The sequence below is a fragment of the Taudactylus pleione genome, unplaced genomic scaffold (genome assembly GCF_031769625.1).
Source record: "Taudactylus pleione unplaced genomic scaffold, aTauple2 ptg000262l, whole genome shotgun sequence".
Classification (NCBI taxonomy): Eukaryota; Metazoa; Chordata; class Amphibia; order Anura; family Myobatrachidae; genus Taudactylus; species Taudactylus pleione.
Genome location: NW_028284664.1, coordinates 5807184 through 5830000, shown reverse-complemented (window position 1 = coordinate 5830000; position 22817 = coordinate 5807184). Strand labels below are relative to the sequence as shown.

The window sequence follows — 22817 nt, the reverse complement described above, 5'->3', positions numbered from 1 at the left end:
CCCACCATGTGCCTCAAGATTGATCTTAGGGAGAGTAAAAGATGGAAGTTAAATTCAGATGGGGTTTCAAAGACTGGAGAACACTTTACAATAAACAAGATAGAGCTACTTACTGGCAAAAAATTCAATATCCCATTAAGGAAAGGCCACCAATTTCTATACGTACCACAGTCAAATAAATTATGCAAATTAGCATGTGGAGGTTCATTTCTTTTGGAACCATAGGCTGTACAAGATTAAAATTGCTCCTAAGTACAGAACAAGTGAAGTAGGAATGGAAAATGTTAAAATAGTTTTCTAAGACTTAATAGAAGTACTGAGACAACCTGCACAATTTAGACAAGAATTGAATTTGAAAATGATATGTCATGTCGAACTGATTTTGTCATAAAAAAGTTGGTCGATTTGTTCTTTGCTTGCAAAATTTCTTGACTTTTTATCTGCAGGTATCTTAAGTGGAATCGAATTAATTTGTCCAGAGCTATATACCTAAAATATGGAACGCTTCACGAATTTGCGTGTCATCCTTGCGCAGGGGCCATGCTAATCTTCTCTGTATCGTTCCAATTTTAGTATATGTGCTGCCGAAGCAAGCACATTCCAAAAGCAAAGTCCTAAGATATATATACCCCACCATGTGCCTCAAGATTGATCTTAGGGAGAGTAAAAGATGGAAGTTAAATTCAGATGGGGTTTCAAAGACTGGAGAACACTTTACAATAAACAAGATAGAGCTACTTACTGGCAAAAAATTCAATATCCCATTAAGGAAAGGCCACCAATTTCTATACGTACCACAGTCAAATAAATTATGCAAATTAGCATGTGGAGGTTCATTTCTTTTGGAACCATAGGCTGTACAAGATTAAAATTGCTCCTAAGTACAGAACAAGTGAAGTAGGAATGGAAAATGGCAAAATAGTTTTCTAAGACTTAATAGAAGTACTGAGACAACCTGCACAATTTAGACAAGAATTGAATTTGAAAATGATATGTCATGTCGAACTGATTTTGTCATAAAAAAGTTGGTCGATTTGTTCTTTGCTTGCAAAATTTCTTGACTTTTTATCTGCAGGTATCTTAAGTGGAATCGAATTAATTTGTCCAGAGCTATATACCTAAAATATGGAACGCTTCACGAATTTGCGTGTCATCCTTGCGCAGGGGCCATGCTAATCTTCTCTGTATCGTTCCAATTTTAGTATATGTGCTGCCGAAGCAAGCACATTCCAAAAGCAAAGTCCTAAGAGTTATATACCCCACCATGTGCCTCAAGATTGATCTTAGGGAGAGTGAAAGTTGGAAGTAAAATTTAAATAGGGTTTTATAAACTGGAGAACATTAACAAGATAGAGCTGCTAACTGGCAAAAAAATTCAATATCCCATTAAGGAATAGCCATCGATTTCCATACATATCACAGTGAAACAAATTATGAAAATTGGCATGTAGAGGTTCATTTCTTCAAAACCATAGACTGTACTAGGCTAAAATTGCTTCTTTGCATTCTTTGGCTAGGATGGCACTTGACAAAAATGGGTGCTCTTTGCCAGGCACCCCTGTGCATCTAAGCAGCCAGGTTTCCAGACATCAGCAAAATCTCCAGCCAAAAAAACATTTACTGCCCATTAAATAACCATTCTTTTTTATAACTTTATAGTTTATAGCATTTAGTTTAGGGAGACTAAAGAATTTTACTTCTAAATGTTTTTAGTTTATAATACTAATCATATGCTAATCACCATTTATGTAATCGGTTAATGTCAAATAAGTGGGCAAAAAGGTAAAAAATGACATAGTTTACACTTAAAATGTATTTGTTGCTAAACAAATTTGGATATATGCAAATTATGTAACTGCTAAACTTTAAGATTGTAAATTAAGTATTGTGTGCACTATCTTTTGGCTCAATTAACAATAAAAGTAAAAAATACAGATGAATAGCATATGGTAAGTATTATAAATTAATAATATATATATATTTTGAAGCCACAACTTGGTCTCCCTAATTGTATTGGTATATGATTTAAACTAGCCCTAACATTTTATTTTTATATTTGTACATTCTGTTAGAGGTGCTTATGTGTTGTGAATGGCTCCTTGGTTTGACATCTAATACATTATGTGTTCAGTTCTTATTTTTGTGGAACAGAGTTAAAAAAATAATTTTTAGAAGTCTAGTATATTCATGGGTGCTTGGGGAGTTTCTTGATAGAACATTATGTGTAGGGGGAGAAGCTAGGCATTTGTTCTTTGTGGAAAGGGTCTTAAATCTCATGCATTAAGCAAATTAGGTGATTGCAGCATGCACCATGGGCTTCAATAATTATATAATAGCAGATTTGATTTGCTGGAGATTGTGGTTTTGTACTGTACAATTGTCTAGAGTTATGAATAGGTATTGGATAAAGAAAGATAGATTTTTCCACTGTACCAAGCAGAACCTATTGGGTGCAGCAGTGCATATTCATGCCTTCAGGCCTGGAGTGACTTGGAGGGGGCACCTGTCCCTTACGTTTCCGCTTCGACCAATAGATACACCCCTGCAAGTTCAATAAGAATTGAAGGTGGCTAAATAATTTTCTAAGTTTAAATATAACTGAGGCAGTCTGCACAATTCACACAATGATAAGTCATGTCTAACTGATGACATCATACAAGAGTTGGTCGATTTGTTCTTTGCTTGCAAAACTTCTTACCTTTTTATCTGCAGGTATCATTAAGTGGAAAAGAATTAATTTGTCCAGAGCTATATACCTAAAATATGGAACGCTTCACGAATTTGCGTGTCATCCTTGCGCAGGGGCCATGCTAATCTTCTCTGTATGGTTCCAATTTTAGTATATGTGCTGCCGAAGCAAGCACATTCCAAAAGCAAAGTCCTAAGATATATATACCCCACCATGTGCCTCAAGATTGATCTTAGGGAGAGTAAAAGATGGAAGTTAAATTCAGATGGGGTTTCAAAGACTGGAGAACACTTTACAATAAACAAGATAGAGCTACTTACTGGCAAAAAATTCAATATCCCATTAAGGAAAGGCCACCAATTTCTATACGTACCACAGTCAAATAAATTATGCAAATTAGCATGTGGAGGTTCATTTCTTTTGGAACCATAGGCTGTACAAGATTAAAATTGCTCCTAAGTACAGAACAAGTGAAGTAGGAATGGAAAATGTTAAAATAGTTTTCTAAGACTTAATAGAAGTACTGAGACAACCTGCACAATTTAGACAAGAATTGAATTTGAAAATGATATGTCATGTCGAACTGATTTTGTCATAAAAAAGTTGGTCGATTTGTTCTTTGCTTGCAAAATTTCTTGACTTTTTATCTGCAGGTATCTTAAGTGGAATCGAATTAATTTGTCCAGAGCTATATACCTAAAATATGGAACGCTTCACGAATTTGCGTGTCATCCTTGCGCAGGGGCCATGCTAATCTTCTCTGTATCGTTCCAATTTTAGTATATGTGCTGCCGAAGCAAGCACATTCCAAAAGCAAAGTCCTAAGATATATATACCCCACCATGTGCCTCAAGATTGATCTTAGGGAGAGTAAAAGATGGAAGTTAAATTCAGATGGGGTTTCAAAGACTGGAGAACACTTTACAATAAACAAGATAGAGCTACTTACTGGCAAAAAATTCAATATCCCATTAAGGAAAGGCCACCAATTTCTATACGTACCACAGTCAAATAAATTATGCAAATTAGCATGTGGAGGTTCATTTCTTTTGGAACCATAGGCTGTACAAGATTAAAATTGCTCCTAAGTACAGAACAAGTGAAGTAGGAATGGAAAATGGCAAAATAGTTTTCTAAGACTTAATAGAAGTACTGAGACAACCTGCACAATTTAGACAAGAATTGAATTTGAAAATGATATGTCATGTCGAACTGATTTTGTCATAAAAAAGTTGGTCGATTTGTTCTTTGCTTGCAAAATTTCTTGACTTTTTATCTGCAGGTATCTTAAGTGGAATCGAATTAATTTGTCCAGAGCTATATACCTAAAATATGGAACGCTTCACGAATTTGCGTGTCATCCTTGCGCAGGGGCCATGCTAATCTTCTCTGTATCGTTCCAATTTTAGTATATGTGCTGCCGAAGCAAGCACATTCCAAAAGCAAAGTCCTAAGAGTTATATACCCCACCATGTGCCTCAAGATTGATCTTAGGGAGAGGGAAAGTTGGAAGTAAAATTTAAATAGGGTTTTATAAACTGGAGAACATTAACAAGATAGAGCTGCTAACTGGCAAAAAAATTCAATATCCCATTAAGGAATAGCCATCGATTTCCATACATATCACAGTGAAACAAATTATGAAAATTGGCATGTAGAGGTTCATTTCTTCAAAACCATAGACTGTACTAGGCTAAAATTGCTTCTTTGCATTCTTTGGCTAGGATGGCACTTGACAAAAATGGGTGCTCTTTGCCAGGCACCCCTGTGCATCTAAGCAGCCAGGTTTCCAGACATCAGCAAAATCTCCAGCCAAAAAAACATTTACTGCCCATTAAATAACCATTCTTTTTTATAACTTTATAGTTTATAGCATTTAGTTTAGGGAGACTAAAGAATTTTACTTCTAAATGTTTTTAGTTTATAATACTAATCATATGCTAATCACCATTTATGTAATCGGTTAATGTCAAATAAGTGGGCAAAAAGGTAAAAAATGACATAGTTTACACTTAAAATGTATTTGTTGCTAAACAAATTTGGATATATGCAAATTATGTAACTGCTAAACTTTAAGATTGTAAATTAAGTATTGTGTGCACTATCTTTTGGCTCAATTAACAATAAAAGTAAAAAATACAGATTAATAGCATATGGTAAGTATTATAAATTAATAATATATATATATTTTGAAGCCACAACTTGGTCTCCCTAATTGTATTGGTATATGATTTAAACTAGCCCTAACATTTTATTTTTATATTTGTACATTCTGTTAGAGGTGCTTATGTGTTGTGAATGGCTCCTTGGTTTGACATCTAATACATTATGTGTTCAGTTCTTATTTTTGTGGAACAGAGTTAAAAAAATAATTTTTAGAAGTCTAGTATATTCATGGGTGCTTGGGGAGTTTCTTGATAGAACATTATGTGTAGGGGGAGAAGCTAGGCATTTGTTCTTTGTGGAAAGGGTCTTAAATCTCATGCATTAAGCAAATTAGGTGATTGCAGCATGCACCATGGGCTTCAATAATTATATAATAGCAGATTTGATTTGCTGGAGATTGTGGTTTTGTACTGTACAATTGTCTAGAGTTATGAATAGGTATTGGATAAAGAAAGATAGATTTTTCCACTGTACCAAGCAGAACCTATTGGGTGCAGCAGTGCATATTCATGCCTTCAGGCCTGGAGTGACTTGGAGGGGGCACCTGTCCCTTACGTTTCCGCTTCGACCAATAGATACACCCCTGCAAGTTCAATAAGAATTGAAGGTGGCTAAATAATTTTCTAAGTTTAAATATAACTGAGGCAGTCTGCACAATTCACACAATGATAAGTCATGTCTAACTGATGACATCATACAAGAGTTGGTCGATTTGTTCTTTGCTTGCAAAACTTCTTACCTTTTTATCTGCAGGTATCATTAAGTGGAAAAGAATTAATTTGTCCAGAGCTATATACCTAAAATATGGAACGCTTCACGAATTTGCGTGTCATCCTTGCGCAGGGGCCATGCTAATCTTCTCTGTATGGTTCCAATTTTAGTATATGTGCTGCCGAAGCAAGCACATTCCAAAAGCAAAGTCCTAAGATATATATACCCCACCATGTGCCTCAAGATTGATCTTAGGGAGAGTAAAAGATGGAAGTTAAATTCAGATGGGGTTTCAAAGACTGGAGAACACTTTACAATAAACAAGATAGAGCTACTTACTGGCAAAAAATTCAATATCCCATTAAGGAAAGGCCACCAATTTCTATACGTACCACAGTCAAATAAATTATGCAAATTAGCATGTGGAGGTTCATTTCTTTTGGAACCATAGGCTGTACAAGATTAAAATTGCTCCTAAGTACAGAACAAGTGAAGTAGGAATGGAAGATGTTAAAATAGTTTTCTAAGACTTAATAGAAGTACTGAGACAACCTGCACAATTTAGACAAGAATTGAATTTGAAAATGATATGTCATGTCGAACTGATTTTGTCATAAAAAAGTTGGTCGATTTGTTCTTTGCTTGCAAAATTTCTTGACTTTTTATCTGCAGGTATCTTAAGTGGAATCGAATTAATTTGTCCAGAGCTATATACCTAAAATATGGAACGCTTCACGAATTTGCGTGTCATCCTTGCGCAGGGGCCATGCTAATCTTCTCTGTATCGTTCCAATTTTAGTATATGTGCTGCCGAAGCAAGCACATTCCAAAAGCAAAGTCCTAAGATATATATACCCCACCATGTGCCTCAAGATTGATCTTAGGGAGAGTAAAAGATGGAAGTTAAATTCAGATGGGGTTTCAAAGACTGGAGAACACTTTACAATAAACAAGATAGAGCTACTTACTGGCAAAAAATTCAATATCCCATTAAGGAAAGGCCACCAATTTCTATACGTACCACAGTCAAATAAATTATGCAAATTAGCATGTGGAGGTTCATTTCTTTTGGAACCATAGGCTGTACAAGATTAAAATTGCTCCTAAGTACAGAACAAGTGAAGTAGGAATGGAAAATGGCAAAATAGTTTTCTAAGACTTAATAGAAGTACTGAGACAACCTGCACAATTTAGACAAGAATTGAATTTGAAAATGATATGTCATGTCGAACTGATTTTGTCATAAAAAAGTTGGTCGATTTGTTCTTTGCTTGCAAAATTTCTTGACTTTTTATCTGCAGGTATCTTAAGTGGAATCGAATTAATTTGTCCAGAGCTATATACCTAAAATATGGAACGCTTCACGAATTTGCGTGTCATCCTTGCGCAGGGGCCATGCTAATCTTCTCTGTATCGTTCCAATTTTAGTATATGTGCTGCCGAAGCAAGCACATTCCAAAAGCAAAGTCCTAAGAGTTATATACCCCACCATGTGCCTCAAGATTGATCTTAGGGAGAGTGAAAGTTGGAAGTAAAATTTAAATAGGGTTTTATAAACTGGAGAACATTAACAAGATAGAGCTGCTAACTGGCAAAAAAATTCAATATCCCATTAAGGAATAGCCATCGATTTCCATACATATCACAGTGAAACAAATTATGAAAATTGGCATGTAGAGGTTCATTTCTTCAAAACCATAGACTGTACTAGGCTAAAATTGCTTCTTTGCATTCTTTGGCTAGGATGGCACTTGACAAAAATGGGTGCTCTTTGCCAGGCACCCCTGTGCATCTAAGCAGCCAGGTTTCCAGACATCAGCAAAATCTCCAGCCAAAAAAACATTTACTGCCCATTAAATAACCATTCTTTTTTATAACTTTATAGTTTATAGCATTTAGTTTAGGGAGACTAAAGAATTTTACTTCTAAATGTTTTTAGTTTATAATACTAATCATATGCTAATCACCATTTATGTAATCGGTTAATGTCAAATAAGTGGGCAAAAAGGTAAAAAATGACATAGTTTACACTTAAAATGTATTTGTTGCTAAACAAATTTGGATATATGCAAATTATGTAACTGCTAAACTTTAAGATTGTAAATTAAGTATTGTGTGCACTATCTTTTGGCTCAATTAACAATAAAAGTAAAAAATACAGATGAATAGCATATGGTAAGTATTATAAATTAATAATATATATATATTTTGAAGCCACAACTTGGTCTCCCTAATTGTATTGGTATATGATTTAAACTAGCCCTAACATTTTATTTTTATATTTGTACATTCTGTTAGAGGTGCTTATGTGTTGTGAATGGCTCCTTGGTTTGACATCTAATACATTATGTGTTCAGTTCTTATTTTTGTGGAACAGAGTTAAAAAAATAATTTTTAGAAGTCTAGTATATTCATGGGTGCTTGGGGAGTTTCTTGATAGAACATTATGTGTAGGGGGAGAAGCTAGGCATTTGTTCTTTGTGGAAAGGGTCTTAAATCTCATGCATTAAGCAAATTAGGTGATTGCAGCATGCACCATGGGCTTCAATAATTATATAATAGCAGATTTGATTTGCTGGAGATTGTGGTTTTGTACTGTACAATTGTCTAGAGTTATGAATAGGTATTGGATAAAGAAAGATAGATTTTTCCACTGTACCAAGCAGAACCTATTGGGTGCAGCAGTGCATATTCATGCCTTCAGGCCTGGAGTGACTTGGAGGGGGCACCTGTCCCTTACGTTTCCGCTTCGACCAATAGATACACCCCTGCAAGTTCAATAAGAATTGAAGGTGGCTAAATAATTTTCTAAGTTTAAATATAACTGAGGCAGTCTGCACAATTCACACAATGATAAGTCATGTCTAACTGATGACATCATACAAGAGTTGGTCGATTTGTTCTTTGCTTGCAAAACTTCTTACCTTTTTATCTGCAGGTATCATTAAGTGGAAAAGAATTAATTTGTCCAGAGCTATATACCTAAAATATGGAACGCTTCACGAATTTGCGTGTCATCCTTGCGCAGGGGCCATGCTAATCTTCTCTGTATGGTTCCAATTTTAGTATATGTGCTGCCGAAGCAAGCACATTCCAAAAGCAAAGTCCTAAGATATATATACCCCACCATGTGCCTCAAGATTGATCTTAGGGAGAGTAAAAGATGGAAGTTAAATTCAGATGGGGTTTCAAAGACTGGAGAACACTTTACAATAAACAAGATAGAGCTACTTACTGGCAAAAAATTCAATATCCCATTAAGGAAAGGCCACCAATTTCTATACGTACCACAGTCAAATAAATTATGCAAATTAGCATGTGGAGGTTCATTTCTTTTGGAACCATAGGCTGTACAAGATTAAAATTGCTCCTAAGTACAGAACAAGTGAAGTAGGAATGGAAAATGTTAAAATAGTTTTCTAAGACTTAATAGAAGTACTGAGACAACCTGCACAATTTAGACAAGAATTGAATTTGAAAATGATATGTCATGTCGAACTGATTTTGTCATAAAAAAGTTGGTCGATTTGTTCTTTGCTTGCAAAATTTCTTGACTTTTTATCTGCAGGTATCTTAAGTGGAATCGAATTAATTTGTCCAGAGCTATATACCTAAAATATGGAACGCTTCACGAATTTGCGTGTCATCCTTGCGCAGGGGCCATGCTAATCTTCTCTGTATCGTTCCAATTTTAGTATATGTGCTGCCGAAGCAAGCACATTCCAAAAGCAAAGTCCTAAGATATATATACCCCACCATGTGCCTCAAGATTGATCTTAGGGAGAGTAAAAGATGGAAGTTAAATTCAGATGGGGTTTCAAAGACTGGAGAACACTTTACAATAAACAAGATAGAGCTACTTACTGGCAAAAAATTCAATATCCCATTAAGGAAAGGCCACCAATTTCTATACGTACCACAGTCAAATAAATTATGCAAATTAGCATGTGGAGGTTCATTTCTTTTGGAACCATAGGCTGTACAAGATTAAAATTGCTCCTAAGTACAGAACAAGTGAAGTAGGAATGGAAAATGGCAAAATAGTTTTCTAAGACTTAATAGAAGTACTGAGACAACCTGCACAATTTAGACAAGAATTGAATTTGAAAATGATATGTCATGTCGAACTGATTTTGTCATAAAAAAGTTGGTCGATTTGTTCTTTGCTTGCAAAATTTCTTGACTTTTTATCTGCAGGTATCTTAAGTGGAATCGAATTAATTTGTCCAGAGCTATATACCTAAAATATGGAACGCTTCACGAATTTGCGTGTCATCCTTGCGCAGGGGCCATGCTAATCTTCTCTGTATCGTTCCAATTTTAGTATATGTGCTGCCGAAGCAAGCACATTCCAAAAGCAAAGTCCTAAGAGTTATATACCCCACCATGTGCCTCAAGATTGATCTTAGGGAGAGGGAAAGTTGGAAGTAAAATTTAAATAGGGTTTTATAAACTGGAGAACATTAACAAGATAGAGCTGCTAACTGGCAAAAAAATTCAATATCCCATTAAGGAATAGCCATCGATTTCCATACATATCACAGTGAAACAAATTATGAAAATTGGCATGTAGAGGTTCATTTCTTCAAAACCATAGACTGTACTAGGCTAAAATTGCTTCTTTGCATTCTTTGGCTAGGATGGCACTTGACAAAAATGGGTGCTCTTTGCCAGGCACCCCTGTGCATCTAAGCAGCCAGGTTTCCAGACATCAGCAAAATCTCCAGCCAAAAAAACATTTACTGCCCATTAAATAACCATTCTTTTTTATAACTTTATAGTTTATAGCATTTAGTTTAGGGAGACTAAAGAATTTTACTTCTAAATGTTTTTAGTTTATAATACTAATCATATGCTAATCACCATTTATGTAATCGGTTAATGTCAAATAAGTGGGCAAAAAGGTAAAAAATGACATAGTTTACACTTAAAATGTATTTGTTGCTAAACAAATTTGGATATATGCAAATTATGTAACTGCTAAACTTTAAGATTGTAAATTAAGTATTGTGTGCACTATCTTTTGGCTCAATTAACAATAAAAGTAAAAAATACAGATTAATAGCATATGGTAAGTATTATAAATTAATAATATATATATATTTTGAAGCCACAACTTGGTCTCCCTAATTGTATTGGTATATGATTTAAACTAGCCCTAACATTTTATTTTTATATTTGTACATTCTGTTAGAGGTGCTTATGTGTTGTGAATGGCTCCTTGGTTTGACATCTAATACATTATGTGTTCAGTTCTTATTTTTGTGGAACAGAGTTAAAAAAATAATTTTTAGAAGTCTAGTATATTCATGGGTGCTTGGGGAGTTTCTTGATAGAACATTATGTGTAGGGGGAGAAGCTAGGCATTTGTTCTTTGTGGAAAGGGTCTTAAATCTCATGCATTAAGCAAATTAGGTGATTGCAGCATGCACCATGGGCTTCAATAATTATATAATAGCAGATTTGATTTGCTGGAGATTGTGGTTTTGTACTGTACAATTGTCTAGAGTTATGAATAGGTATTGGATAAAGAAAGATAGATTTTTCCACTGTACCAAGCAGAACCTATTGGGTGCAGCAGTGCATATTCATGCCTTCAGGCCTGGAGTGACTTGGAGGGGGCACCTGTCCCTTACGTTTCCGCTTCGACCAATAGATACACCCCTGCAAGTTCAATAAGAATTGAAGGTGGCTAAATAATTTTCTAAGTTTAAATATAACTGAGGCAGTCTGCACAATTCACACAATGATAAGTCATGTCTAACTGATGACATCATACAAGAGTTGGTCGATTTGTTCTTTGCTTGCAAAACTTCTTACCTTTTTATCTGCAGGTATCATTAAGTGGAAAAGAATTAATTTGTCCAGAGCTATATACCTAAAATATGGAACGCTTCACGAATTTGCGTGTCATCCTTGCGCAGGGGCCATGCTAATCTTCTCTGTATGGTTCCAATTTTAGTATATGTGCTGCCGAAGCAAGCACATTCCAAAAGCAAAGTCCTAAGATATATATACCCCACCATGTGCCTCAAGATTGATCTTAGGGAGAGTAAAAGATGGAAGTTAAATTCAGATGGGGTTTCAAAGACTGGAGAACACTTTACAATAAACAAGATAGAGCTACTTACTGGCAAAAAATTCAATATCCCATTAAGGAAAGGCCACCAATTTCTATACGTACCACAGTCAAATAAATTATGCAAATTAGCATGTGGAGGTTCATTTCTTTTGGAACCATAGGCTGTACAAGATTAAAATTGCTCCTAAGTACAGAACAAGTGAAGTAGGAATGGAAAATGTTAAAATAGTTTTCTAAGACTTAATAGAAGTACTGAGACAACCTGCACAATTTAGACAAGAATTGAATTTGAAAATGATATGTCATGTCGAACTGATTTTGTCATAAAAAAGTTGGTCGATTTGTTCTTTGCTTGCAAAATTTCTTGACTTTTTATCTGCAGGTATCTTAAGTGGAATCGAATTAATTTGTCCAGAGCTATATACCTAAAATATGGAACGCTTCACGAATTTGCGTGTCATCCTTGCGCAGGGGCCATGCTAATCTTCTCTGTATCGTTCCAATTTTAGTATATGTGCTGCCGAAGCAAGCACATTCCAAAAGCAAAGTCCTAAGATATATATACCCCACCATGTGCCTCAAGATTGATCTTAGGGAGAGTAAAAGATGGAAGTTAAATTCAGATGGGGTTTCAAAGACTGGAGAACACTTTACAATAAACAAGATAGAGCTACTTACTGGCAAAAAATTCAATATCCCATTAAGGAAAGGCCACCAATTTCTATACGTACCACAGTCAAATAAATTATGCAAATTAGCATGTGGAGGTTCATTTCTTTTGGAACCATAGGCTGTACAAGATTAAAATTGCTCCTAAGTACAGAACAAGTGAAGTAGGAATGGAAAATGGCAAAATAGTTTTCTAAGACTTAATAGAAGTACTGAGACAACCTGCACAATTTAGACAAGAATTGAATTTGAAAATGATATGTCATGTCGAACTGATTTTGTCATAAAAAAGTTGGTCGATTTGTTCTTTGCTTGCAAAATTTCTTGACTTTTTATCTGCAGGTATCTTAAGTGGAATCGAATTAATTTGTCCAGAGCTATATACCTAAAATATGGAACGCTTCACGAATTTGCGTGTCATCCTTGCGCAGGGGCCATGCTAATCTTCTCTGTATCGTTCCAATTTTAGTATATGTGCTGCCGAAGCAAGCACATTCCAAAAGCAAAGTCCTAAGAGTTATATACCCCACCATGTGCCTCAAGATTGATCTTAGGGAGAGGGAAAGTTGGAAGTAAAATTTAAATAGGGTTTTATAAACTGGAGAACATTAACAAGATAGAGCTGCTAACTGGCAAAAAAATTCAATATCCCATTAAGGAATAGCCATCGATTTCCATACATATCACAGTGAAACAAATTATGAAAATTGGCATGTAGAGGTTCATTTCTTCAAAACCATAGACTGTACTAGGCTAAAATTGCTTCTTTGCATTCTTTGGCTAGGATGGCACTTGACAAAAATGGGTGCTCTTTGCCAGGCACCCCTGTGCATCTAAGCAGCCAGGTTTCCAGACATCAGCAAAATCTCCAGCCAAAAAAACATTTACTGCCCATTAAATAACCATTCTTTTTTATAACTTTATAGTTTATAGCATTTAGTTTAGGGAGACTAAAGAATTTTACTTCTAAATGTTTTTAGTTTATAATACTAATCATATGCTAATCACCATTTATGTAATCGGTTAATGTCAAATAAGTGGGCAAAAAGGTAAAAAATGACATAGTTTACACTTAAAATGTATTTGTTGCTAAACAAATTTGGATATATGCAAATTATGTAACTGCTAAACTTTAAGATTGTAAATTAAGTATTGTGTGCACTATCTTTTGGCTCAATTAACAATAAAAGTAAAAAATACAGATTAATAGCATATGGTAAGTATTATAAATTAATAATATATATATATTTTGAAGCCACAACTTGGTCTCCCTAATTGTATTGGTATATGATTTAAACTAGCCCTAACATTTTATTTTTATATTTGTACATTCTGTTAGAGGTGCTTATGTGTTGTGAATGGCTCCTTGGTTTGACATCTAATACATTATGTGTTCAGTTCTTATTTTTGTGGAACAGAGTTAAAAAAATAATTTTTAGAAGTCTAGTATATTCATGGGTGCTTGGGGAGTTTCTTGATAGAACATTATGTGTAGGGGGAGAAGCTAGGCATTTGTTCTTTGTGGAAAGGGTCTTAAATCTCATGCATTAAGCAAATTAGGTGATTGCAGCATGCACCATGGGCTTCAATAATTATATAATAGCAGATTTGATTTGCTGGAGATTGTGGTTTTGTACTGTACAATTGTCTAGAGTTATGAATAGGTATTGGATAAAGAAAGATAGATTTTTCCACTGTACCAAGCAGAACCTATTGGGTGCAGCAGTGCATATTCATGCCTTCAGGCCTGGAGTGACTTGGAGGGGGCACCTGTCCCTTACGTTTCCGCTTCGACCAATAGATACACCCCTGCAAGTTCAATAAGAATTGAAGGTGGCTAAATAATTTTCTAAGTTTAAATATAACTGAGGCAGTCTGCACAATTCACACAATGATAAGTCATGTCTAACTGATGACATCATACAAGAGTTGGTCGATTTGTTCTTTGCTTGCAAAACTTCTTACCTTTTTATCTGCAGGTATCATTAAGTGGAAAAGAATTAATTTGTCCAGAGCTATATACCTAAAATATGGAACGCTTCACGAATTTGCGTGTCATCCTTGCGCAGGGGCCATGCTAATCTTCTCTGTATGGTTCCAATTTTAGTATATGTGCTGCCGAAGCAAGCACATTCCAAAAGCAAAGTCCTAAGATATATATACCCCACCATGTGCCTCAAGATTGATCTTAGGGAGAGTAAAAGATGGAAGTTAAATTCAGATGGGGTTTCAAAGACTGGAGAACACTTTACAATAAACAAGATAGAGCTACTTACTGGCAAAAAATTCAATATCCCATTAAGGAAAGGCCACCAATTTCTATACGTACCACAGTCAAATAAATTATGCAAATTAGCATGTGGAGGTTCATTTCTTTTGGAACCATAGGCTGTACAAGATTAAAATTGCTCCTAAGTACAGAACAAGTGAAGTAGGAATGGAAAATGTTAAAATAGTTTTCTAAGACTTAATAGAAGTACTGAGACAACCTGCACAATTTAGACAAGAATTGAATTTGAAAATGATATGTCATGTCGAACTGATTTTGTCATAAAAAAGTTGGTCGATTTGTTCTTTGCTTGCAAAATTTCTTGACTTTTTATCTGCAGGTATCTTAAGTGGAATCGAATTAATTTGTCCAGAGCTATATACCTAAAATATGGAACGCTTCACGAATTTGCGTGTCATCCTTGCGCAGGGGCCATGCTAATCTTCTCTGTATCGTTCCAATTTTAGTATATGTGCTGCCGAAGCAAGCACATTCCAAAAGCAAAGTCCTAAGATATATATACCCCACCATGTGCCTCAAGATTGATCTTAGGGAGAGTAAAAGATGGAAGTTAAATTCAGATGGGGTTTCAAAGACTGGAGAACACTTTACAATAAACAAGATAGAGCTACTTACTGGCAAAAAATTCAATATCCCATTAAGGAAAGGCCACCAATTTCTATACGTACCACAGTCAAATAAATTATGCAAATTAGCATGTGGAGGTTCATTTCTTTTGGAACCATAGGCTGTACAAGATTAAAATTGCTCCTAAGTACAGAACAAGTGAAGTAGGAATGGAAAATGGCAAAATAGTTTTCTAAGACTTAATAGAAGTACTGAGACAACCTGCACAATTTAGACAAGAATTGAATTTGAAAATGATATGTCATGTCGAACTGATTTTGTCATAAAAAAGTTGGTCGATTTGTTCTTTGCTTGCAAAATTTCTTGACTTTTTATCTGCAGGTATCTTAAGTGGAATCGAATTAATTTGTCCAGAGCTATATACCTAAAATATGGAACGCTTCACGAATTTGCGTGTCATCCTTGCGCAGGGGCCATGCTAATCTTCTCTGTATCGTTCCAATTTTAGTATATGTGCTGCCGAAGCAAGCACATTCCAAAAGCAAAGTCCTAAGAGTTATATACCCCACCATGTGCCTCAAGATTGATCTTAGGGAGAGGGAAAGTTGGAAGTAAAATTTAAATAGGGTTTTATAAACTGGAGAACATTAACAAGATAGAGCTGCTAACTGGCAAAAAAATTCAATATCCCATTAAGGAATAGCCATCGATTTCCATACATATCACAGTGAAACAAATTATGAAAATTGGCATGTAGAGGTTCATTTCTTCAAAACCATAGACTGTACTAGGCTAAAATTGCTTCTTTGCATTCTTTGGCTAGGATGGCACTTGACAAAAATGGGTGCTCTTTGCCAGGCACCCCTGTGCATCTAAGCAGCCAGGTTTCCAGACATCAGCAAAATCTCCAGCCAAAAAAACATTTACTGCCCATTAAATAACCATTCTTTTTTATAACTTTATAGTTTATAGCATTTAGTTTAGGGAGACTAAAGAATTTTACTTCTAAATGTTTTTAGTTTATAATACTAATCATATGCTAATCACCATTTATGTAATCGGTTAATGTCAAATAAGTGGGCAAAAAGGTAAAAAATGACATAGTTTACACTTAAAATGTATTTGTTGCTAAACAAATTTGGATATATGCAAATTATGTAACTGCTAAACTTTAAGATTGTAAATTAAGTATTGTGTGCACTATCTTTTGGCTCAATTAACAATAAAAGTAAAAAATACAGATTAATAGCATATGGTAAGTATTATAAATTAATAATATATATATATTTTGAAGCCACAACTTGGTCTCCCTAATTGTATTGGTATATGATTTAAACTAGCCCTAACATTTTATTTTTATATTTGTACATTCTGTTAGAGGTGCTTATGTGTTGTGAATGGCTCCTTGGTTTGACATCTAATACATTATGTGTTCAGTTCTTATTTTTGTGGAACAGAGTTAAAAAAATAATTTTTAGAAGTCTAGTATATTCATGGGTGCTTGGGGAGTTTCTTGATAGAACATTATGTGTAGGGGGAGAAGCTAGGCATTTGTTCTTTGTGGAAAGGGTCTTAAATCTCATGCATTAAGCAAATTAGGTGATTGCAGCATGCACCATGGGCTTCAATAATTATATAATAGCAGATTTGATTTGCTGGAGATTGTGGTTTTGTACTGTACAATTGTCTAGAGTTATGAATAGGTATTGGATAAAGAAAGATAGATTTTTCCACTGTACCAAGCAGAACCTATTGGGTGCAGCAGTGCATATTCATGCCTTCAGGCCTGGAGTGACTTGGAGGGGGCACCTGTCCCTTACGTTTCCGCTTCGACCAATAGATACACCCCTGCAAGTTCAATAAGAATTGAAGGTGGCTAAATAATTTTCTAAGTTTAAATATAACTGAGGCAGTCTGCACAATTCACACAATGATAAGTCATGTCTAACTGATGACATCATACAAGAGTTGGTCGATTTGTTCTTTGCTTGCAAAACTTCTTACCTTTTTATCTGCAGGTATCATTAAGTGGAAAAGAATTAATTTGTCCAGAGCTATATACCTAAAATATGGAACGCTTCACGAATTTGCGTGTCATCCTTGCGCAGGGGCCATGCTAATCTTCTCTGTATGGTTCCAATTTTAGTATATGTGCTGCCGAAGCAAGCACATTCCAAAAGCAAAGTCCTAAGATATATATACCCCACCATGTGCCTCAAGATTGATCTTAGGGAGAGTAAAAGATGGAAGTTAAATTCAGATGGGGTTTCAAAGACTGGAGAACACTTTACAATAAACAAGATAGAGCTACTTACTGGCAAAAAATTCAATATCCCATTAAGGAAAGGCCACCAATTTCTATACGTACCACAGTCAAATAAATTATGCAAATTAGCATGTGGAGGTTCATTTCTTTTGGAACCATAGGCTGTACAAGATTAAAATTGCTCCTAAGTACAGAACAAGTGAAGTAGGAATGGAAAATGTTAAAATAGTTTTCTAAGACTTAATAGAAGTACTGAGACAACCTGCACAATTTAGACAAGAATTGAATTTGAAAATGATATGTCATGTCGAACTGATTTTGTCATAAAAAAGTTGGTCGATTTGTTCTTTGCTTGCAAAATTTCTTGACTTTTTATCTGCAGGTATCTTAAGTGGAATCGAATTAATTTGTCCAGAGCTATATACCTAAAATATGGAACGCTTCACGAATTTGCGTGTCATCCTTGCGCAGGGGCCATGCTAATCTTCTCTGTATCGTTCCAATTTTAGTATATGTGCTGCCGAAGCAAGCACATTCCAAAAGCAAAGTCCTAAGATATATATACCCCACCATGTGCCTCAAGATTGATCTTAGGGAGAGTAAAAGATGGAAGTTAAATTCAGATGGGGTTTCAAAGACTGGAGAACACTTTACAATAAACAAGATAGAGCTACTTACTGGCAAAAAATTCAATATCCCATTAAGGAAAGGCCACCAATTTCTATACGTACCACAGTCAAATAAATTATGCAAATTAGCATGTGGAGGTTCATTTCTTTTGGAACCATAGGCTGTACAAGATTAAAATTGCTCCTAAGTACAGAACAAGTGAAGTAGGAATGGAAAATGGCAAAATAGTTTTCTAAGACTTAATAGAAGTACTGAGACAACCTGCACAATTTAGACAAGAATTGAATTTGAAAATGATATGTCATGTCGAACTGATTTTGTCATAAAAAAGTTGGTCGATTTGTTCTTTGCTTGCAAAATTTCTTGACTTTTTATCTGCAGGTATCTTAAGTGGAATCGAATTAATTTGTCCAGAGCTATATACCTAAAATATGGAACGCTTCACGAATTTGCGTGTCATCCTTGCGCAGGGGCCATGCTAATCTTCTCTGTATCGTTCCAATTTTAGTATATGTGCTGCCGAAGCAAGCACATTCCAAAAGCAAAGTCCTAAGAGTTATATACCCCACCATGTGCCTCAAGATTGATCTTAGGGAGAGTGAAAGTTGGAAGTAAAATTTAAATAGGGTTTTATAAACTGGAGAACATTAACAAGATAGAGCTGCTAACTGGCAAAAAAATTCAATATCCCATTAAGGAATAGCCATCGATTTCCATACATATCACAGTGAAACAAATTATGAAAATTGGCATGTAGAGGTTCATTTCTTCAAAACCATAGACTGTACTAGGCTAAAATTGCTTCTTTGCATTCTTTGGCTAGGATGGCACTTGACAAAAATGGGTGCTCTTTGCCAGGCACCCCTGTGCATCTAAGCAGCCAGGTTTCCAGACATCAGCAAAATCTCCAGCCAAAAAAACATTTACTGCCCATTAAATAACCATTCTTTTTTATAACTTTATAGTTTATAGCATTTAGTTTAGGGAGACTAAAGAATTTTACTTCTAAATGTTTTTAGTTTATAATACTAATCATATGCTAATCACCATTTATGTAATCGGTTAATGTCAAATAAGTGGGCAAAAAGGTAAAAAATGACATAGTTTACACTTAAAATGTATTTGTTGCTAAACAAATTTGGATATATGCAAATTATGTAACTGCTAAACTTTAAGATTGTAAATTAAGTATTGTGTGCACTATCTTTTGGCTCAATTAACAATAAAAGTAAAAAATACAGATGAATAGCATATGGTAAGTATTATAAATTAATAATATATATATATTTTGAAGCCACAACTTGGTCTCCCTAATTGTATTGGTATATGATTTAAACTAGCCCTAACATTTTATTTTTATATTTGTACATTCTGTTAGAGGTGCTTATGTGTTGTGAATGGCTCCTTGGTTTGACATCTAATACATTATGTGTTCAGTTCTTATTTTTGTGGAACAGAGTTAAAAAAATAATTTTTAGAAGTCTAGTATATTCATGGGTGCTTGGGGAGTTTCTTGATAGAACATTATGTGTAGGGGGAGAAGCTAGGCATTTGTTCTTTGTGGAAAGGGTCTTAAATCTCATGCATTAAGCAAATTAGGTGATTGCAGCATGCACCATGGGCTTCAATAATTATATAATAGCAGATTTGATTTGCTGGAGATTGTGGTTTTGTACTGTACAATTGTCTAGAGTTATGAATAGGTATTGGATAAAGAAAGATAGATTTTTCCACTGTACCAAGCAGAACCTATTGGGTGCAGCAGTGCATATTCATGCCTTCAGGCCTGGAGTGACTTGGAGGGGGCACCTGTCCCTTACGTTTCCGCTTCGACCAATAGATACACCCCTGCAAGTTCAATAAGAATTGAAGGTGGCTAAATAATTTTCTAAGTTTAAATATAACTGAGGCAGTCTGCACAATTCACACAATGATAAGTCATGTCTAACTGATGACATCATACAAGAGTTGGTCGATTTGTTCTTTGCTTGCAAAACTTCTTACCTTTTTATCTGCAGGTATCATTAAGTGGAAAAGAATTAATTTGTCCAGAGCTATATACCTAAAATATGGAACGCTTCACGAATTTGCGTGTCATCCTTGCGCAGGGGCCATGCTAATCTTCTCTGTATGGTTCCAATTTTAGTATATGTGCTGCCGAAGCAAGCACATTCCAAAAGCAAAGTCCTAAGATATATATACCCCACCATGTGCCTCAAGATTGATCTTAGGGAGAGTAAAAGATGGAAGTTAAATTCAGATGGGGTTTCAAAGACTGGAGAACACTTTACAATAAACAAGATAGAGCTACTTACTGGCAAAAAATTCAATATCCCATTAAGGAAAGGCCACCAATTTCTATACGTACCACAGTCAAATAAATTATGCAAATTAGCATGTGGAGGTTCATTTCTTTTGGAACCATAGGCTGTACAAGATTAAAATTGCTCCTAAGTACAGAACAAGTGAAGTAGGAATGGAAAATGTTAAAATAGTTTTCTAAGACTTAATAGAAGTACTGAGACAACCTGCACAATTTAGACAAGAATTGAATTTGAAAATGATATGTCATGTCGAACTGATTTTGTCATAAAAAAGTTGGTCGATTTGTTCTTTGCTTGCAAAATTTCTTGACTTTTTATCTGCAGGTATCTTAAGTGGAATCGAATTAATTTGTCCAGAGCTATATACCTAAAATATGGAACGCTTCACGAATTTGCGTGTCATCCTTGCGCAGGGGCCATGCTAATCTTCTCTGTATCGTTCCAATTTTAGTATATGTGCTGCCGAAGCAAGCACATTCCAAAAGCAAAGTCCTAAGATATATATACCCCACCATGTGCCTCAAGATTGATCTTAGGGAGAGTAAAAGATGGAAGTTAAATTCAGATGGGGTTTCAAAGACTGGAGAACACTTTACAATAAACAAGATAGAGCTACTTACTGGCAAAAAATTCAATATCCCATTAAGGAAAGGCCACCAATTTCTATACGTACCACAGTCAAATAAATTATGCAAATTAGCATGTGGAGGTTCATTTCTTTTGGAACCATAGGCTGTACAAGATTAAAATTGCTCCTAAGTACAGAACAAGTGAAGTAGGAATGGAAAATGGCAAAATAGTTTTCTAAGACTTAATAGAAGTACTGAGACAACCTGCACAATTTAGACAAGAATTGAATTTGAAAATGATATGTCATGTCGAACTGATTTTGTCATAAAAAAGTTGGTCGATTTGTTCTTTGCTTGCAAAATTTCTTGACTTTTTATCTGCAGGTATCTTAAGTGGAATCGAATTAATTTGTCCAGAGCTATATACCTAAAATATGGAACGCTTCACGAATTTGCGTGTCATCCTTGCGCAGGGGCCATGCTAATCTTCTCTGTATCGTTCCAATTTTAGTATATGTGCTGCCGAAGCAAGCACATTCCAAAAGCAAAGTCCTAAGAGTTATATACCCCACCATGTGCCTCAAGATTGATCTTAGGGAGAGTGAAAGTTGGAAGTAAAATTTAAATAGGGTTTTATAAACTGGAGAACATTAACAAGATAGAGCTGCTAACTGGCAAAAAAATTCAATATCCCATTAAGGAATAGCCATCGATTTCCATACATATCACAGTGAAACAAATTATGAAAATTGGCATGTAGAGGTTCATTTCTTCAAAACCATAGACTGTACTAGGCTAAAATTGCTTCTTTGCATTCTTTGGCTAGGATGGCACTTGACAAAAATGGGTGCTCTTTGCCAGGCACCCCTGTGCATCTAAGCAGCCAGGTTTCCAGACATCAGCAAAATCTCCAGCCAAAAAAACATTTACTGCCCATTAAATAACCATTCTTTTTTATAACTTTATAGTTTATAGCATTTAGTTTAGGGAGACTAAAGAATTTTACTTCTAAATGTTTTTAGTTTATAATACTAATCATATGCTAATCACCATTTATGTAATCGGTTAATGTCAAATAAGTGGGCAAAAAGGTAAAAAATGACATAGTTTACACTTAAAATGTATTTGTTGCTAAACAAATTTGGATATATGCAAATAATGTAACTGCTAAACTTTAAGATTGTAAATTAAGTATTGTGTGCACTATCTTTTGGCTCAATTAACAATAAAAGTAAAAAATACAGATGAATAGCATATGGTAAGTATTATAAATTAATAATATATATATATTTTGAAGCCACAACTTGGTCTCCCTAATTGTATTGGTATATGATTTAAACTAGCCCTAACATTTTATTTTTATATTTGTACATTCTGTTAGAGGTGCTTATGTGTTGTGAATGGCTCCTTGGTTTGACATCTAATACATTATGTGTTCAGTTCTTATTTTTGTGGAACAGAGTTAAAAAAATAATTTTTAGAAGTCTAGTATATTCATGGGTGCTTGGGGAGTTTCTTGATAGAACATTATGTGTAGGGGGAGAAGCTAGGCATTTGTTCTTTGTGGAAAGGGTCTTAAATCTCATGCATTAAGCAAATTAGGTGATTGCAGCATGCACCATGGGCTTCAATAATTATATAATAGCAGATTTGATTTGCTGGAGATTGTGGTTTTGTACTGTACAATTGTCTAGAGTTATGAATAGGTATTGGATAAAGAAAGATAGATTTTTCCACTGTACCAAGCAGAACCTATTGGGTGCAGCAGTGCATATTCATGCCTTCAGGCCTGGAGTGACTTGGAGGGGGCACCTGTCCCTTACGTTTCCGCTTCGACCAATAGATACACCCCTG

The 22817-nt window shown here is 35.1% G+C and overlaps 23 non-coding genes across 23 annotated transcripts; all 23 read right to left on the bottom strand.

Moving 5' to 3' along the window:
• Positions 1–490: 490 nt before the first annotated feature.
• LOC148514555 (U6 spliceosomal RNA) lies at positions 491–597 on the bottom strand. The gene has a single exon (XR_015880036.1). It is a non-coding gene; the product is annotated as a U6 spliceosomal RNA (small nuclear RNA).
• A 522-nt stretch (positions 598–1119) lies between these two features.
• LOC148514554 (U6 spliceosomal RNA) lies at positions 1120–1226 on the bottom strand. The gene has a single exon (XR_015880035.1). It is a non-coding gene; the product is annotated as a U6 spliceosomal RNA (small nuclear RNA).
• A 1531-nt stretch (positions 1227–2757) lies between these two features.
• On the bottom strand, positions 2758–2864 carry LOC148514553 (U6 spliceosomal RNA). Its single transcript, XR_015879601.1, has one exon. It is a non-coding gene; the product is annotated as a U6 spliceosomal RNA (small nuclear RNA).
• A 522-nt stretch (positions 2865–3386) lies between these two features.
• LOC148514552 (U6 spliceosomal RNA) lies at positions 3387–3493 on the bottom strand. Its single transcript, XR_015880034.1, has one exon. It is a non-coding gene; the product is annotated as a U6 spliceosomal RNA (small nuclear RNA).
• A 522-nt stretch (positions 3494–4015) lies between these two features.
• LOC148514551 (U6 spliceosomal RNA) lies at positions 4016–4122 on the bottom strand. Its single transcript, XR_015880033.1, has one exon. It is a non-coding gene; the product is annotated as a U6 spliceosomal RNA (small nuclear RNA).
• A 1531-nt stretch (positions 4123–5653) lies between these two features.
• Positions 5654–5760, bottom strand: LOC148514550 (U6 spliceosomal RNA). Its single transcript, XR_015879600.1, has one exon. It is a non-coding gene; the product is annotated as a U6 spliceosomal RNA (small nuclear RNA).
• A 522-nt stretch (positions 5761–6282) lies between these two features.
• Positions 6283–6389, bottom strand: LOC148514549 (U6 spliceosomal RNA). Its single transcript, XR_015880032.1, has one exon. It is a non-coding gene; the product is annotated as a U6 spliceosomal RNA (small nuclear RNA).
• Positions 6390–6911: 522 nt separating this feature from the next.
• On the bottom strand, positions 6912–7018 carry LOC148514548 (U6 spliceosomal RNA). The gene has a single exon (XR_015880031.1). It is a non-coding gene; the product is annotated as a U6 spliceosomal RNA (small nuclear RNA).
• A 1531-nt stretch (positions 7019–8549) lies between these two features.
• Positions 8550–8656, bottom strand: LOC148514547 (U6 spliceosomal RNA). The gene has a single exon (XR_015879599.1). It is a non-coding gene; the product is annotated as a U6 spliceosomal RNA (small nuclear RNA).
• Positions 8657–9178: 522 nt separating this feature from the next.
• Positions 9179–9285, bottom strand: LOC148514546 (U6 spliceosomal RNA). The gene has a single exon (XR_015880030.1). It is a non-coding gene; the product is annotated as a U6 spliceosomal RNA (small nuclear RNA).
• A 522-nt stretch (positions 9286–9807) lies between these two features.
• Positions 9808–9914, bottom strand: LOC148514545 (U6 spliceosomal RNA). The gene has a single exon (XR_015880029.1). It is a non-coding gene; the product is annotated as a U6 spliceosomal RNA (small nuclear RNA).
• Positions 9915–11445: 1531 nt separating this feature from the next.
• LOC148514544 (U6 spliceosomal RNA) lies at positions 11446–11552 on the bottom strand. The gene has a single exon (XR_015879597.1). It is a non-coding gene; the product is annotated as a U6 spliceosomal RNA (small nuclear RNA).
• Positions 11553–12074: 522 nt separating this feature from the next.
• On the bottom strand, positions 12075–12181 carry LOC148514543 (U6 spliceosomal RNA). Its single transcript, XR_015880028.1, has one exon. It is a non-coding gene; the product is annotated as a U6 spliceosomal RNA (small nuclear RNA).
• A 522-nt stretch (positions 12182–12703) lies between these two features.
• Positions 12704–12810, bottom strand: LOC148514542 (U6 spliceosomal RNA). The gene has a single exon (XR_015880027.1). It is a non-coding gene; the product is annotated as a U6 spliceosomal RNA (small nuclear RNA).
• A 1531-nt stretch (positions 12811–14341) lies between these two features.
• Positions 14342–14448, bottom strand: LOC148514541 (U6 spliceosomal RNA). Its single transcript, XR_015879596.1, has one exon. It is a non-coding gene; the product is annotated as a U6 spliceosomal RNA (small nuclear RNA).
• A 522-nt stretch (positions 14449–14970) lies between these two features.
• LOC148514540 (U6 spliceosomal RNA) lies at positions 14971–15077 on the bottom strand. Its single transcript, XR_015880025.1, has one exon. It is a non-coding gene; the product is annotated as a U6 spliceosomal RNA (small nuclear RNA).
• A 522-nt stretch (positions 15078–15599) lies between these two features.
• LOC148514539 (U6 spliceosomal RNA) lies at positions 15600–15706 on the bottom strand. The gene has a single exon (XR_015880024.1). It is a non-coding gene; the product is annotated as a U6 spliceosomal RNA (small nuclear RNA).
• A 1531-nt stretch (positions 15707–17237) lies between these two features.
• Positions 17238–17344, bottom strand: LOC148514538 (U6 spliceosomal RNA). Its single transcript, XR_015879595.1, has one exon. It is a non-coding gene; the product is annotated as a U6 spliceosomal RNA (small nuclear RNA).
• Positions 17345–17866: 522 nt separating this feature from the next.
• Positions 17867–17973, bottom strand: LOC148514537 (U6 spliceosomal RNA). The gene has a single exon (XR_015880023.1). It is a non-coding gene; the product is annotated as a U6 spliceosomal RNA (small nuclear RNA).
• Positions 17974–18495: 522 nt separating this feature from the next.
• Positions 18496–18602, bottom strand: LOC148514536 (U6 spliceosomal RNA). Its single transcript, XR_015880022.1, has one exon. It is a non-coding gene; the product is annotated as a U6 spliceosomal RNA (small nuclear RNA).
• A 1531-nt stretch (positions 18603–20133) lies between these two features.
• Positions 20134–20240, bottom strand: LOC148514535 (U6 spliceosomal RNA). Its single transcript, XR_015879594.1, has one exon. It is a non-coding gene; the product is annotated as a U6 spliceosomal RNA (small nuclear RNA).
• A 522-nt stretch (positions 20241–20762) lies between these two features.
• On the bottom strand, positions 20763–20869 carry LOC148514534 (U6 spliceosomal RNA). The gene has a single exon (XR_015880021.1). It is a non-coding gene; the product is annotated as a U6 spliceosomal RNA (small nuclear RNA).
• A 522-nt stretch (positions 20870–21391) lies between these two features.
• Positions 21392–21498, bottom strand: LOC148514533 (U6 spliceosomal RNA). Its single transcript, XR_015880020.1, has one exon. It is a non-coding gene; the product is annotated as a U6 spliceosomal RNA (small nuclear RNA).
• Positions 21499–22817: the final 1319 nt, after the last annotated feature.